Source organism: Urocitellus parryii, unplaced genomic scaffold (assembly GCF_045843805.1).
Source record: "Urocitellus parryii isolate mUroPar1 unplaced genomic scaffold, mUroPar1.hap1 Scaffold_321, whole genome shotgun sequence".
Classification (NCBI taxonomy): Eukaryota; Metazoa; Chordata; class Mammalia; order Rodentia; family Sciuridae; genus Urocitellus; species Urocitellus parryii.
In genome coordinates, this window is record NW_027552943.1 from 122,992 (window position 1) to 137,085 (window position 14,094).

At 38.9% G+C, this 14,094-nt stretch overlaps 1 protein-coding gene and 1 non-coding gene across 3 annotated transcripts in view; both read left to right on the plus strand.

The window, feature by feature from the left end:
* Thrap3 (thyroid hormone receptor associated protein 3) overlaps positions 1-14,094 on the plus strand; it is a 54,306-nt gene that overhangs the window by 12,543 nt on the left and 27,669 nt on the right. The window contains exons 2-3 of one of the 2 annotated variants that reach the window (XM_026393377.2): positions 3,606-3,708; positions 5,248-5,283. The gene's annotated coding sequence lies outside the window, so the exon portion shown is untranslated. The remainder of the gene's footprint in view (positions 1-3,605; positions 3,709-5,247; positions 5,284-14,094) is intronic. The other variant, XM_026393376.2, reaches the window with a different exon arrangement.
* On the plus strand, positions 7,020-7,127 carry LOC113186135 (small nucleolar RNA SNORA26). The gene has a single exon (XR_003301229.2). It is a non-coding gene; the product is annotated as a small nucleolar RNA SNORA26 (small nucleolar RNA).

Genomic DNA, 14,094 nt, shown 5'->3' on the forward strand with positions numbered 1-14,094 from the left:
CTGAGGCTGGCTTAGGAATCTGATCCTCCTGCCTCAGCAGCTTTGGTTACAGGTGTGGGCCACCATGCCTGGCTCAATGAGGTTTTTTTAAATTTATTTTTTAGTTATAGGTGAACACAATGTCTATATTTTACTTTATGTGGTGCTGAGGTTCGGCCCTCCACACACAGTAGGTGAGCGCTCCACCTCTGAGCCACAACCGCAGCCCTCAATGAGTTTGTTTTAAAATATGTTTTCCAAGACAAGCCAGGCACGGTGGTGGTGCAAGTTTGTAATTCCAGTGGTTTGGGAAGCTGAGGCAAGTTCAGAGCTGGCCTCAGCAATTTATTGAGGCCTTAAGCAACTTAGTGAGTGAGACCTTGTCTCTAAATAAAAATATAAAAAGGATTAGAGATGGGCTGGGGTGATGGCTCAGTGGTAGAGCGTTTGCCTGGCATTTGTGAGGCACTGGGTTCGTTTCTCAGTACCACATACAAATAAATTAAAGGTCTATTGACAACTAAAAAAATATTAAAAAAAAAAAAAGGTGGGGAAGGCTAGGGATGTGGCTCAGTGGTTAAGTGCCCTGGGTTTAATCCCCAAGGTATTATTTAAAAACAGTCCTTTGGATAATAACTGGAAGAAGATGAGTAAGATGATAGAACAGACTAGATGAAGTATGTGTGTGTTGTTCATTTTGTAGTAGGTAAAAGGTGTGGTGGCAAGATTTGGGACACTTGAGAGCCAGAGTACTGTAGGCATTCTAGTTTTAGCTCTTCATTTTAGCCTTTTTTACTGGGTACAGTTTCTCATCTATAAAACTATGGGTTTGTATTAGATATGATCTATTTGTCCTAAACTCTGATGTCCTTCCAGGTTAGCATTTTTGCAGCTAGATTGGATTGGATTGTAATTTTTTATATTGAGTCACATCCTCAGCAACCCCAATGCTCCCATCTTTTTTTTTTTTTTTTTTGAGGCAGGGTCTCACCTAAGTTGCTGAGGCTGACCTCAAACTTTTGGTACTCCTGCCTTGGCCTCCAGAGTAGCTGGTATTATCGTCGTGGATTACCTCACCAGGCAAGGATGTGATTATATTAATCCATGAGAATGTGATTTTTAACTGAGGTCGGTCATCTTTTGAATTTACAGTGCCTAGTAGATTGTTTATTCTCTTTCTTGTGGTACTGAGCCATATTCCTAGCCCTTTTTAATTTTTAAAAAATTTTGAAATAGGGTCTTGCTAAGCTGCTTAGGGTCTCACTAAGTTGCTGAGGCTGGCCTCAAATTTTGCAGTCCTCCTGTGTCAACATCCTGAGTCTCTGGGATTATAGGCATGCACCCCTGTCCCCTAGTCTTTTTTTTTTAAATTTTTAATTTTTAAATACACACACACACACACACACACACACACACACGGGGGGGGGAGTGTGTGTATGTGTGTGTTGTGGATGGACATAATATCTTTATTTTTACATGGTGCTGAGGATCCAACCCAGTATGTCACACATGTAAGGCAAGTGCTCTACCACTGAGCCACAACCCCAGCCGGCCCCCCCAATCATCATCTTTTTTTGGGGGAATGGGGATTGAACCCAGAGGTGCTTTACCACTGAGTTACATCCCTAGCCCTTTTAATTTTGAGACAGGGTCTCTCTAAGTTGCTTAGGACCTCACTAAGTTGCTGAAACTGCTTTTGAACTTGCAAACCTCCCGCTATATCCCTAGCCCTTTTATTTACCTTTTTAAAAAAATATTTATTCTTAAGTTTTAGGTGGACACAACCTATTTTTTTTTAATTTTACATTTATGTGGTGCTGAGGATCAAACCCAGTTCCTTTTGCATGCTAGGCGATCACTCTACCACTGAGCCACAACTCCAGCCCCTTTTATTTACTTTTATTGCTATGGTTATGCTTTTGAAGCCAGAACAACATTAGCCCTCAAATATTATTTAAACATGTGCCTCATGGTTTAGAGGACTAACTTTGACGTTAGGGGTCAGAGGAGAGGGCAAGGTTATCCTTGTGTTTTCTTGTCTTTGTTTCTCTGGTTGCCAAGGGAGCCTGAAGTGAGGTAAGAAAAAAAAATTGCTGTTGTTTACAATAGAGATACGAATGTGTGGTCTGAAAATATTAGCATTTACCCTTTGTTTGGATTTAGGAATTATGTTCTAGTTAAGTTCTAGTAGTGTGTGGAATGCTAGGAGTATTTTGAGCTATGCTGTGGTCTAAGGCATTGCTGTCCTTTACCTGCATTATTTTAGGCAATGTCTACTGATTTTTTTCTGCCCTTGTCCTTTAAAATTTATTCTTCATTTAGCAGCCAGAATGTGCCACAGCAGTTTGTCTTATACGTACCGTGTGCTGGGCTAGGGTTGTAGCTCAGTGGTAAAGCGCTTGCTTAGCATATGAGGCACTGGGTTTGATCCTCAGCACCACATAGAATAAATAAATAAAGGTATTGTGTCATCTACAAACTTAAAAAAAATCACAAAAACTAGTTTATAGTCCAGTGAGGAAATTTAACAACAGATCATGAAATGGGTGTAACGAGAGATCTGGCTAGGGTGTCACAGTACCTAACCTGCCTGGGAGAGCCAGGGACATCTTTTGTGGAAGGAGACCCTCATAGGAATGTTTGAGCATTTGATGAAAGGGTAGGAGACATTGTAGTTTGAGGATTCTATGGGTGCAAAGAGTTTGGATCCATAGTTTTAGGAGAGATTTTCCTTCCTGACTAAATGGGCAAGGATTCAAGTCATAGAGTCCAGAGAAAGCTGAGGTGGTTACCCAGCGTGTCCCATCTTGACAGAGTGAATGCTGAGTAAATGCAGAAAGGAAGATAAATATCGAGACTGCATCTTCATGAACAGTAACACTTCAATAACAAGTAGGAGTGAGGACATTATGAGTTTTCTGGTTTTAGAACTTGGTTATCCTATGTGTTGTGGGTAATATTCTATCTAGCTTTAATTTATGGACTGTGTTCATAGATCTAGGAATATTTATTATGTTTTAAATTTTTTTAAATATTTATTTTTAATTGTAGGTGGACACAATATTTTTATGTAGTGCTGGGATCAAATCCAGTGTCTCACACATGCTAGGCGAGCACTCTACAACTGAGCCACAACCCCACCCCCATAGATCTAGGAATATTTAGACAACTGGAATAGAAAGGTTTTTTTGTGCATGTGCCTTTAGGGATGGAGATAGGGGGTATTTTAACTTGACATGTTTTTGTTAATTTAGTTTTGCATATCTCAGTTCAATTTTTTTTTTTTGTTTCAAAGTTCACCAGGTTGAATTATGAAGCTTGCAAACTAGTCTTGCATAATGCAAACCCTAGCACCTGATATTGCCAGTAGAAGTGTTAGGTTACAAGAATGACAGTTTTAGCTTTCCATGCTGTAGGAGGTTGAATGGATGAAGATATGCATTAGACAGTTGACCAGAGGCAGACCATCAGACCAGTACATTTTGCCAGAGAATCCTGTGTCCATTGGAAGTAAAATCGAGGGCTGGAGTGTCTGCTTATGGATTTCAGGTACTAGTAATGGAATCTAATCTGCAAGGTATGGAAAAAATGGGTAACCATTTTATCACTTATTTCTCTTGTTCCAGGATTGCATCCTGACTTTGTAAATCAGAGAAGCCAGTAGTGCTGCCAGTGTTCTTTGGAGAAAGTGTTTGGATCTAGTGCATGTCAAGTCATTGTTCTAATAAGGTAAATGTGTGATGACTGAAAAGATCGGATAATATCAAATTTCTTTAAAAAATGGGTAGTTCAAATTGCTATGAGTATAAAAAACACTGTTTTTTGAAGATTGAATATGCAAAAAGACTAAAATATCTAATTAGTCATTTTGTATTGACGATGTTAGTAAAATGAAAATACTTTATGTGGATTAATAAAATTGATAATAGTTTAAAAAAAGAACTAATAACTTCACTGATTTGTAAAACCAGTGTTATATGTTGAAAGTTGATTATCTATGGGATTCCTTAATGGAATTTCTATGTTCAAATTGCAGCATTTATTAAATCTACAGATTTAATAAGTGTATATGTGTAGAGGTACATATGTTTGTGTATATATGTAAATATTTTGGTGAGCAGTCTTTTTCATGTGCATGTTACTTGAATGTGTTTGTTTAATCAAAATTGTAGTTATAATTTTTTTGTTTGGTTTTCTTCTTTGGGGTGTCAGGGATTAAATATGGGGGTCTTAACCACTGAGCCATATTCCCAGGGTGTCCCCCCCCAATGCTATTTTGAGACAGAAACATGCTAAGTTTCTGAGGCCGTTGCTGAGACTGGCTCTGAACTTGGAATCCTCCTGCCTCAGCCTCCTAAGTATTACAGGCATGTGCCACCACCCCTGGTTGGAATTGTAATTTTTGTCACATGGTTATAATAAACAACAGATTTTTTTCCCTTTGGATTTTTTTAGTGGCTCAAGGCATTTCATAATGAATGTTTCATAGAATGTCTTAACTCATCTCTTTTTGGTAGATAAATAGCCTTTTCCTTGTTTTCCCTTATCATGGATGAGTGTGATGCATAAATTGTTGTATATGTTTGATTTCTTTATGTAATACATTTTCTTTTTTTAATTTTATTTTATTATTGGTCGTTCAAAACATTACATAGTTCTTAATACATCATATTACACGGTTTGATTCAAGTGGGTTATGAACTACCACTTTTACCCCGTATACAGATTGCTGTATCACATCAGTTACCCTTCCATTGATTGACATATTGCCTTTCGTAATACATTTTCTTTAAAAAGCATCTTTTTTTTTTTTTTTTTTTTTTAAGAGAGAGTGAGAGGAGAGAGAGAGAGAGAGAGAGAGAGAATTTTTAATATTTATTTTTTAGTTCTCGGCAGACACAACATCTTTGTTGGTATGTGGTGCTGGGGATCGAACCCGGGCCGCACGCATGCCAGGCGAGCGCGCTACCGCTGAGCCACATCTCCAGCCCTAAAAAGCATCTTCTAAGCTGGGCAAAATGGTATGTGGCCTGTACCAGTCCTAGCAAGTTGGGAGATGGAGGCAGGAGGATTGCAAGTTCATTTAGCAGTTAGGCCCTCAGCAATATAGCAAGATGCTATCTCAAAAAAAAAAAAAAGACTGGGGATGTAGCTCAGTGGTAAAGCACTTGAGTTTGATTCCCAGTACCAAAAATGAATAAATAAATAGCATTTTACAGTTTGTACTTAAAAAAAAAAAAAAAACAACACTTTTTTTCTTTTTTGCAGTGCTGGGAGTCAGACTCAGGGCCTCTTGCATGCTAGGTGAGTGTTCCACCACTGAGCTATATCCCCAGTCCCCAAAATTTTGTTGATACATGTGCATATAAAATAATACCTAGTCATTTCAGACCATCAGCTACTTTTATGTAGTTCCTGGGATTAAACCCAGTGTTTCACACATGCTAGGCAAGCGCTCTACCACTGAGCCACAACCCAGCCCTCTGCTCTTTCTTTTGGTATTACCTCTCTAAGTAATCAGGTTAGTTTGATGGTTTTTTGTCAGGCTTCCATGTCCATCTCACATGTGCAAATTTTTTTCACACCAGTTATAATGTGTTTTTGGTTAGAGCAGTATACTTAACTGATAATATTATGTTTATATACAGTTTTTTTTCAAAGTCCAGTCATGTTGCATGCCATGATTACTTTTCCTTTTTGCACAACTATTTGTTTTCTCTGTTAATAATTAACCTTTTTTGTTGTTGTGCTTTATTTCTGTGTTTTTATCAGTAATTCCTTACCACACTCTGGCCAGCAGTGTAGGTCTTCCTGAGGACATGTGTGCACTGTGACTGCCTGGTGCGTTCTGTTCTTTTGGAGATCCCTTCTGTTCCACCTAATATGAACATGTGCTGTAGGCAGCAGCACAGTGCAGCTGTCCTGATCTTGACATCATCCTGATGAATCCCCTCCCTCTCCTGGGCTGGGTCCAATCTCAGATTTTTCTCCCCCTTGATTGAGCTATTGGTTTTGGAAGAGTACCTTGACCTTTTTCTGTTAGCTTCCTGAAGAAATTGCACAACATGAGAGGTAAATTTTTTAGAACTTACATATCTGAAAGCTTTCATTTTATCCTTACATTGATTATTAATTTGATCAGGTATAGAATTGAAATTTGGAAATATTTTCCTTGAAAATTTTGAAGATTCTATTCTATTGTCTTTTGGCCTCCACCATTGGTGAGATAACCTGTATGTAACCTGAAACTTTTAGACCTTTGTCCCAGTGTTCTAAAATTTTATAATGATCTTCTTGTTGTGGCTGTTTTCATCTAGTGGGCTATGCACTCAATTGATTCAAATTAGGTCTTAGGTTTTTCTCCTCCTCTTCTTCTCTTCTTCTTCTACTTCTCTCTTTTTTTTTTTTTTTGTACTGGGGATTGAACCCAGAGTTGCTTTACCAATGAGCTACATCCCCAGCCTCTTTCATTTTTAAGATAAGAATCTACTAAGTTGTATAGGGCCCTTGCTAATATGCTGAGGCTGGCCTGAATTTTACAATCCTCCTGCCTTAATCTCCTGAGTTGCTGGGATTACAGGTATGTGCCACTGTGCCAGGCTCTTCTTCATTTTCTTTATTCTTGTCCTATGTCTATTGTTTGGATGCTGAGTCTTTGGGACTGATCCAATAATTTTATCCTTTTTCCCCCTGCTGTTTGCATCTCTGCATTTTTATTCCATTTTCTGAGGGATTTCCTGGGCCATGTTTTCTAACCTTCTGTTTATTTTTATTTATTTATTTTTTTCTGTTTATTTATTTCTGTGCTTTGTTGTTGTTATTATTTTGGTATTGGGGATTGTACCCAGGGGCACTTAACCACTGAGCCATGTCCTCAGCCCTTTTTTATTTTGAGTCAGAGTCTTGCTAAATTGCTGAGGCTGACTTCCTGGCTGTTATTAATTTTCTACAGCTCCTTTATATTGCCTTAATGAAGCAGTGAGATGAAATAGATGTGGATAATTTCCTCTTATTAAAGTAGGAGTACTGTGCCCTTTTCTGGGCCTTCTTAAGGTTGACACAGTACTTTAAGAGGCTAACACAGAAGGGTAAAGGAAACCTCCATAAAACCCAGAGAAGAAGCTGGGCATACGCCTGTAATCCCAGTGGTTTGGGAGGCTGAAACAGGAGAATCGCAAGTTCAAAACCAGCCTCAGCAATGGTGAGGTGCTTAGCATCTCAATACAAAATAGGGTTGGGGAATGTGGCTCAGTGGCCGAATGCCCATGAGTTCAATCCCCAGTACCAGAAATAACACCCCCACCACCCAGAGAAGAGATTACAAAACTCTTTGGATCCTGTCTGGAGTTATAGCTAGAGAAAAAAAATGGGGGTACTAATACATACTGTGTTTCTAATAGCAGTTTGTGAATTAAGTGAATTTATAAAGCACTAATAACAGTGTCTGGCTATTATTCTGTTATTATTGCTGTGTTCTGTTGTTATTGTTATTACCTTTTTGTCCTTTTACAATGAATACAATCTCTCTTACATCTGAGCAAATTATTTATATTGTCTGTAATAAGGATTAGATAGGCCTATCAAATAGTCACTAATATTTTCTTTTTCTACGAATTTGAAAAGCCAACTTTGATCTGGAGGTGTACCTCAGCTGTGGAGTGTTTACCTGGCATGATGAAGCCCTGGGTTTGATTCCCAACACCAGAAAAGAAAATCTAACCTTACAAGGGTGTTTTACAGAATATATTTTCTTTTGTGGTACTGTGTATTGAATTCAGTAGGACTTGACTACCAAGATACACCTCCAGCTGCCACCACATCCTTTTTTTAAAAACCAATAACTTTGAGATGGTCTTGCTTAGTTGCCCAAGCTAGCCTTGAATTTGTGATCCTTCTGTATCAGGCTCCAGAGTCTGTGGCATTATAGGTGTGTACCACCACACTCAGCTACAGGGTGTATTTTCTAGAGTTTGTATTTTTCTTCCATTTATTTAATCTTGTTTCAGTACTCAGTGTTGTACTGAAAAGGTACATGCCTTTTTTTCCCCCAGTACTGGGGATTGAAGCCAGCAGTGCTTTACCCCAATGAGCTATATCCCCATTTCTTTTTATTTTGAGACAGGGTCTTGCCAAGTTGCTGGGGCTAGCCCTGAACTTGTGGTCCTCCCACGTCTCTGAGGTTATGGGCTTGTGCCACTGCACCTGGCTAATAACATCTTCATTTAAAAAAAACAGTTAAGTGGGGCTGGGAATGTAGCTCAATGATAGAGCGCTTGTCTTGCATGCTGGGGTCAATCCCTACTACTGCCCCAACAAAGAAACTCAGTGTCATGATTTGCTGCTTAGTTTAGTTTAATAATGAGAGTTGGAAGGAAACTATAGGTCATTAGTTAACATATTATAGTGTTTTTTTTTTTAAGTTGGAAAAAGCCAAGATATCCTGTAAGAAATGAGAAGAGGGCTGGGTTATATGGCTCAGTGGTAGAGTGCTTGCCTAGTAAGTGTGAAGTAGTGGGTTTAATCCTCGGCGCCACATAAAAATAAATAAAGGTTTTTTTAAAAAATGGGAAGAAAATGTTCTCCTTTACTCATTTAAAATGGGAACTAAAATCACTATTACCCACTGTGAGAGAGACAGGAGAGGATCCTCTGGAGGAGTTGCCTACTATTCTGTTCCCTTATGATGAAACATTTATTGCATACATGATCCTGAGCTTAATAGACATTGAGTAAATCCTTGAGGGGATATCACAAGTTACCTACAGTGGTGATATTGTGATGACAAAGTTTAAATGAATAGCCCCTCAGTTTGCTGATGATTTTTCTCTGCTAACAGCTAGCAGATAATTGTCTTCCAAAGGCATGGTCTTTTGACCTATATCTTCCTTGATGGTACCTTCTAGTGCACCTCTTCTATGTGATACATGTTAATTTAGCCACTAAAAGTATAAAAGCCTTGATTGTTACATGTAGGAGTATATCTGATTACTTATAGACTCAATGCAAGAAAAATAGAATCAGTGGCAAATCTGTTTATTCCCAGGGAAGTTCTAAATATCACCACCTGGTCACTTCTGGGGTTGTAGTTAGTTAAACATAGCTTAAGATATGAACTTACCTACTGTGTGACAAGCACTTTTTATATAGGTACTTCTTTAATTCCCATGGTTATTCTATGAGGTGAAAGTCACATTAGAAAGATTGACAGTATTTTATCCAGCTAATAGGTGGCAGAAGCAAGATTTTAATCCAGTTATTTTCTGCTACCAGAGCTGCTACTAACTGTATAACCTGGCTAGTATGATAAAGTGAAAATCTGATTTCATCTGGGACTGGGCGTTTTTAGATTGATAATTTACTTTAGCATATTTCTTTACTTACTTAATACCCACCTTTGTCACATCTTGAAATAACATTATGGAAGAATGTGAATGGAGTGTGGTTGCTTATTATATGTTGGGATTATGGATTCCTTTTCCATCTATCAGTTAAGAAAGAACTTCACAAAACTCAGGTTCCTGTGTGGGAATCAGCTTTGAAATAGTGCCCTTCTACCTGCTGTGTTCTGTGCCTCATGTAAAATATTAATCTCTTGGGTTTTTCTACTTTTCCATGTTATTGAGAAATAACATGGTCATGTTCTTTTGAAAGGTAAATGATGGAAAGAGTGGAGTTTGCCACAGGATAGGACCAGAAACTGAGACTGTGGTTGAAAAGCTGGAAAGAAATTTGACCTCTTTGCTGGCTGTGATGGAAAGAAGCCAGCAGCCCAGTTGTCCTTCACTGGATAGGATGTAGCACCTTGACTCACTCTGGGAACTCATCTTTTTTAAGTCGGATTATTGCTGCCTGAAGTTGTTGTAGGTAGATTGCTTCATGTGCAGTGATGAGATTACTTAGTCAGAGGCCAAGTCCCTGGACATTTAGTGTCTTATGGTTTCAGACAGATTGTTTAGTTTTTATAAAGGGTAGGAAATAATGCGGGAAAAATTTTAGGAGGGATATGATTGCTGAGGTTTGAATCCAGGGGCCCTCTGCCCCTGAGCTACATCCCTAGCCCTTTTTATTTTTTGAGTCAGGGTCTTGCAAAGTTGCCTGGGCTGGCCTTGAACTTGTAATCCTCCTGCCTCAGTCTTCCAAGTAGCTAGGTTTACAATTGGGTGCCAATACACCCAGCCAGAGTGTTGAGAATTTTTGAAGTTGGACCATTGGTGCACTTGGGTCCTTATTCTATCCTTTCTACTTTTGTGTGTGTTTGAATAATAATAAATAAATTTAAAAACATCCAGGATGGTGGCTTAAGTCTGTAATTGTTATCCCAGCTACTAAAGAAGCTGAGGTGGAAGGATTTTTTGAGCCCAGGAGTTAAAGGCCAGCCTGGACAACAACAACAACAAAAAAAAATAAATAGCTAGGGCTGGGGAATATAGGCCAGTGATAGAACACTTGGCCTAGCATGCACATGGTCCCAGGATTCAAACCACAATACTGTAACAAAATAAAATACATACAAAACACATCTGCACATCCATGAACTTGTGGCTAGAAAAATTATGCAGAGTCAGAAGTACTCGATCCCTCTCTGCTCCCATCCTGTCTATCCTCCCACTCTGAAGAGATAACCCCCGTTAACTCTTTGTTGCTAGTACTTATATAGATATTTCTTAAATTTACATGTGTACCTACAGTTTACATGTTTAGAGCAGAAATTTCAGTGCTAAATTCCAGAATAATTTTATCTTTAAATTGTTTAAAATAGTAAAATTATCCTTCCCAAGGGATGATCCCCCCCTCCACCCTTTTAGAAGGTCGCTTGATGCATGTCAGGATATTTTCTATAAGTTGGAAGACCTTAGAATTGAAATAATATTGTTGACTGATTTATCTTGCAAAATAATATTAAGAGTGACTTAATAGCAGAATAAATGTCAGAAAGAGGTCTCTAATTTTATTTCTTTAGGGGTCGTGGATGGGATGTGAATGAAGTCTTGGCGAAGTATATTCCTAGAGATAACCGCAGCTGTTTTTGATGCTGTTTCCCCTCTTTCCCTCCTCTTTTTACTCAGGAGAGGACTGTCTCTGGAGAAAAGAATAAAATAGTAAACGTGTTTAATATTTACCTAAGCTTTGCTTTTCTGCTCTTAACTATCCAGAAGTATCTGGAGCTCAAATGAGACCTGCTGCTCTTTGGTGAATTTTTTGCTATTTAAAAATTTATTATTTATTTATTTTTGTGGGGACTGGGGATTGAACTCAGGGGCACTCGACCACTGAGCTACATCCCCAGCCCTATTTTGTATTTTACTTACAGAACGTGTCTTGTTGAGTTGCTTAGTGCCTTGATGTTGCTGAGGCTGGCTTTGATCCTTCTGTCTCCGCCTTCCAAGCCACTAGGATTATAGGTCACCATGCCTGGCCTTACTTTGTTTTTTTAATGTGGTATTTGGTATCAAACTCTTCTACCACCGAGCAACATAACCAGGCCCCTTTAAATTTTTGAGACAGGGTCTCACTAAGTTGCTGAGCCTGTACTTAAATTTGCCATCTTTCTGCCTTAGCCTCTTAAGTAGCTGGGTGTGGGCTATTGTGCCCAGCTGGATCTTTTTTTTTTTTCCTTGCTGTGCTGGGATTTGAACTCTGGCCTTGTACATGCTGGCTGGGTGAATGCTCTACAGCTGAGCTAAACCCCAAGCTCAACTGTCCACCCTCTGGTGCTGGAGATTAAACTCAGGTGTGCTTAATCAATGAGCCAAATCCCCAACCCTTTTTGAGTTAAGGTCTTGCTAAATTATTGCTCAGGATGGCCTTCAACTTGGCAGTCCTCTTTCCTCAGCCTCCTGAGTTATTTAATTGGGATTATAGTGATGTGCCACTGTCTATTTCTAGTTTTGAAAATAAATGCAGTGGAATTCCAGTTTTATTCAGTTGTTTTTAATGTATTTAACTTATTTACAATATTATTATTATTTGTCAGCTGCTAACACACAGGTGATTCCAGCCTTACAGGTAAAGTAGCCCACTGCTTCCAAATAGACATTCTGGAAATTGATCATGTAGTGTCCTTACCATTTGTAGAGAAATAGCATGTTTCCATTTTGCTTTCTGTTTTCAGCACTCGACAGTTCTTTGCCGAATAACTTTACAAGTGGAAACCAGTCTTAATGTATAGTTAATTATTTTGTTTTTGTTTTGGGGGTCCCAGGGATTGAACTCAGGGGCACTCAACCACTGAGACACATCCTCAGCCCTGTTTTGTATTTTATTCAGAGACAAGGTCTCATTGAGTTGCTTAGTGCCTTTCTTTTGCTTAGTGAGGTTGGCTTTGAACTCAATCCCCCGTCTCAGCCTACCAAACCGCTGGGATTACAGGTGTGTGTCACTGTGCCCGGCTTGTTCTGATAAACTTGAGAACAGATTATGCTGCATTGAAAAGCCTTGTATAGGCAAGCTCTCTTGCACAGAATCCCCCCCCTCCCCCCCAGGATGTTGTTGAGCTGCCTCTCCTAGATATGCATTTCTAGCCAATTTGTTGGTTTGGGTCACTATGTTCATGTTTCTTATGATTTATTTCTCTTACTACATGAAGCTCTTTGTTCTGCACCTGGCTTTAGCTTTCCTACTTCGAGCTCTCTAAAGTCATCTGCAACATAAATATTGTCTTTTACAAGGTCTGGAGTTCTGACATTTTTCAGTAGAGTTTATACTTTCCCTTTTTTTTCCTTATGCTGTGAATTAGAGATTGAATGGAGGAGGAGAGCTGATGGCCATTTCAGTTAAGCATCTTAGCTTTGCTGGTTTAAGAACCACATTCTTTGAGAAATCATCACACATCATATTCCCAAGAGACTAATGGTTGGAGTATAATATAGGAGAGTAAGATACTGATGAGTCAACAGGGATAATATCAGAAAGGTGTGTTTAAATTTTGGTTTTAACCAGCTGTGGAACTTGGGCAGGTTACACAACTCTGTAAATCCTAATCTCTTCTGTAAAATAGATACAGAATGTAGTGTTTGAGGTTTGCATGTGAGATAATGCTGAAGGTTTGCAGCTCTTTGGTACTTCTTAGTAAATATTAGTAGTTCTTATTGATAAACCAAAGTGCCAGGGATTCAATTTCCATTGTTTATTTGACAGGAAAGCCAATATTTATCCAGGGCATTGTTTCCTTTTTGTAGTTGTAGATGGACAGCATGCCTTTATTTTATTTGTTTATTTTTACGAGGTGCTAAGGATCAAAGTGCTAAGTGTTGAGCTATAGCCCCCCCCCCCCCAGGGCATTCTTTACTGGTAAGCAGGTCCATCAGAGACCAGATTATATATTAGAAGAGTATTCAATTAATATATTCTGGATAAAGGGTAAGAGAAGCTGGTTTTTTATTTTTTTATTCAAAACATTTGTTTTGAGACAGAGTCTTTATTACTCACGCTGTTCTCGAACTCCTGGGCTCAGGGGATCCTACTGCTTCAGCCTCCAGAGTAGCTGGGACTATAGATTAGCACCATCTGAGCTTTGAGTTTGATGTTGTTAGGTTGTAATTCCATCAAGGCAGGTCGGCTGCATTGTTCTACTTGAGGAAATGATGAACACTGGCATTTCAGGGCAGTTTTCAGCTTACTGCCTTTCCCCCAGTGTCAGCATAAATATTCTGTGAACTCAGTGGAGCTGTATGCTAGATGCTACTTCCAGCTCTCTACCCCAGCCTGTCTCTGTCAGAAGCAGAGCAAAAATCAGTTGTTAGACCATATGTTAACTTTTAGGTTTTAACTCTTTGTCCCCCTACTTCTAGATTGATAGCTTTCTTTCTTTCTTTTTTTTAAGAGAGAGAGAGAGATTTTTTAATATTTCTTTTTTACTTTTTGGCGGAACCAACATCTTTGTTTGTATGTGGTGCTGAGGATTGAATCCGGGCTGTGCGCATGCCAGGCGAGCGCGCTACCTCTTGAGCCACATCCCTAGCCCTGATAGCTTTCTTTAGATGATTGTTTTGAATAGTTAAATCAGATCTTTGGTGTTTTTGGTATTTTAAGGAGATATTTTTTTCCCTTTAATCTTTTCTTTGGTAGTACTGGGGATCAAACCCAGGGTCTCTCACATGCTAGGCAAGCTCTCTA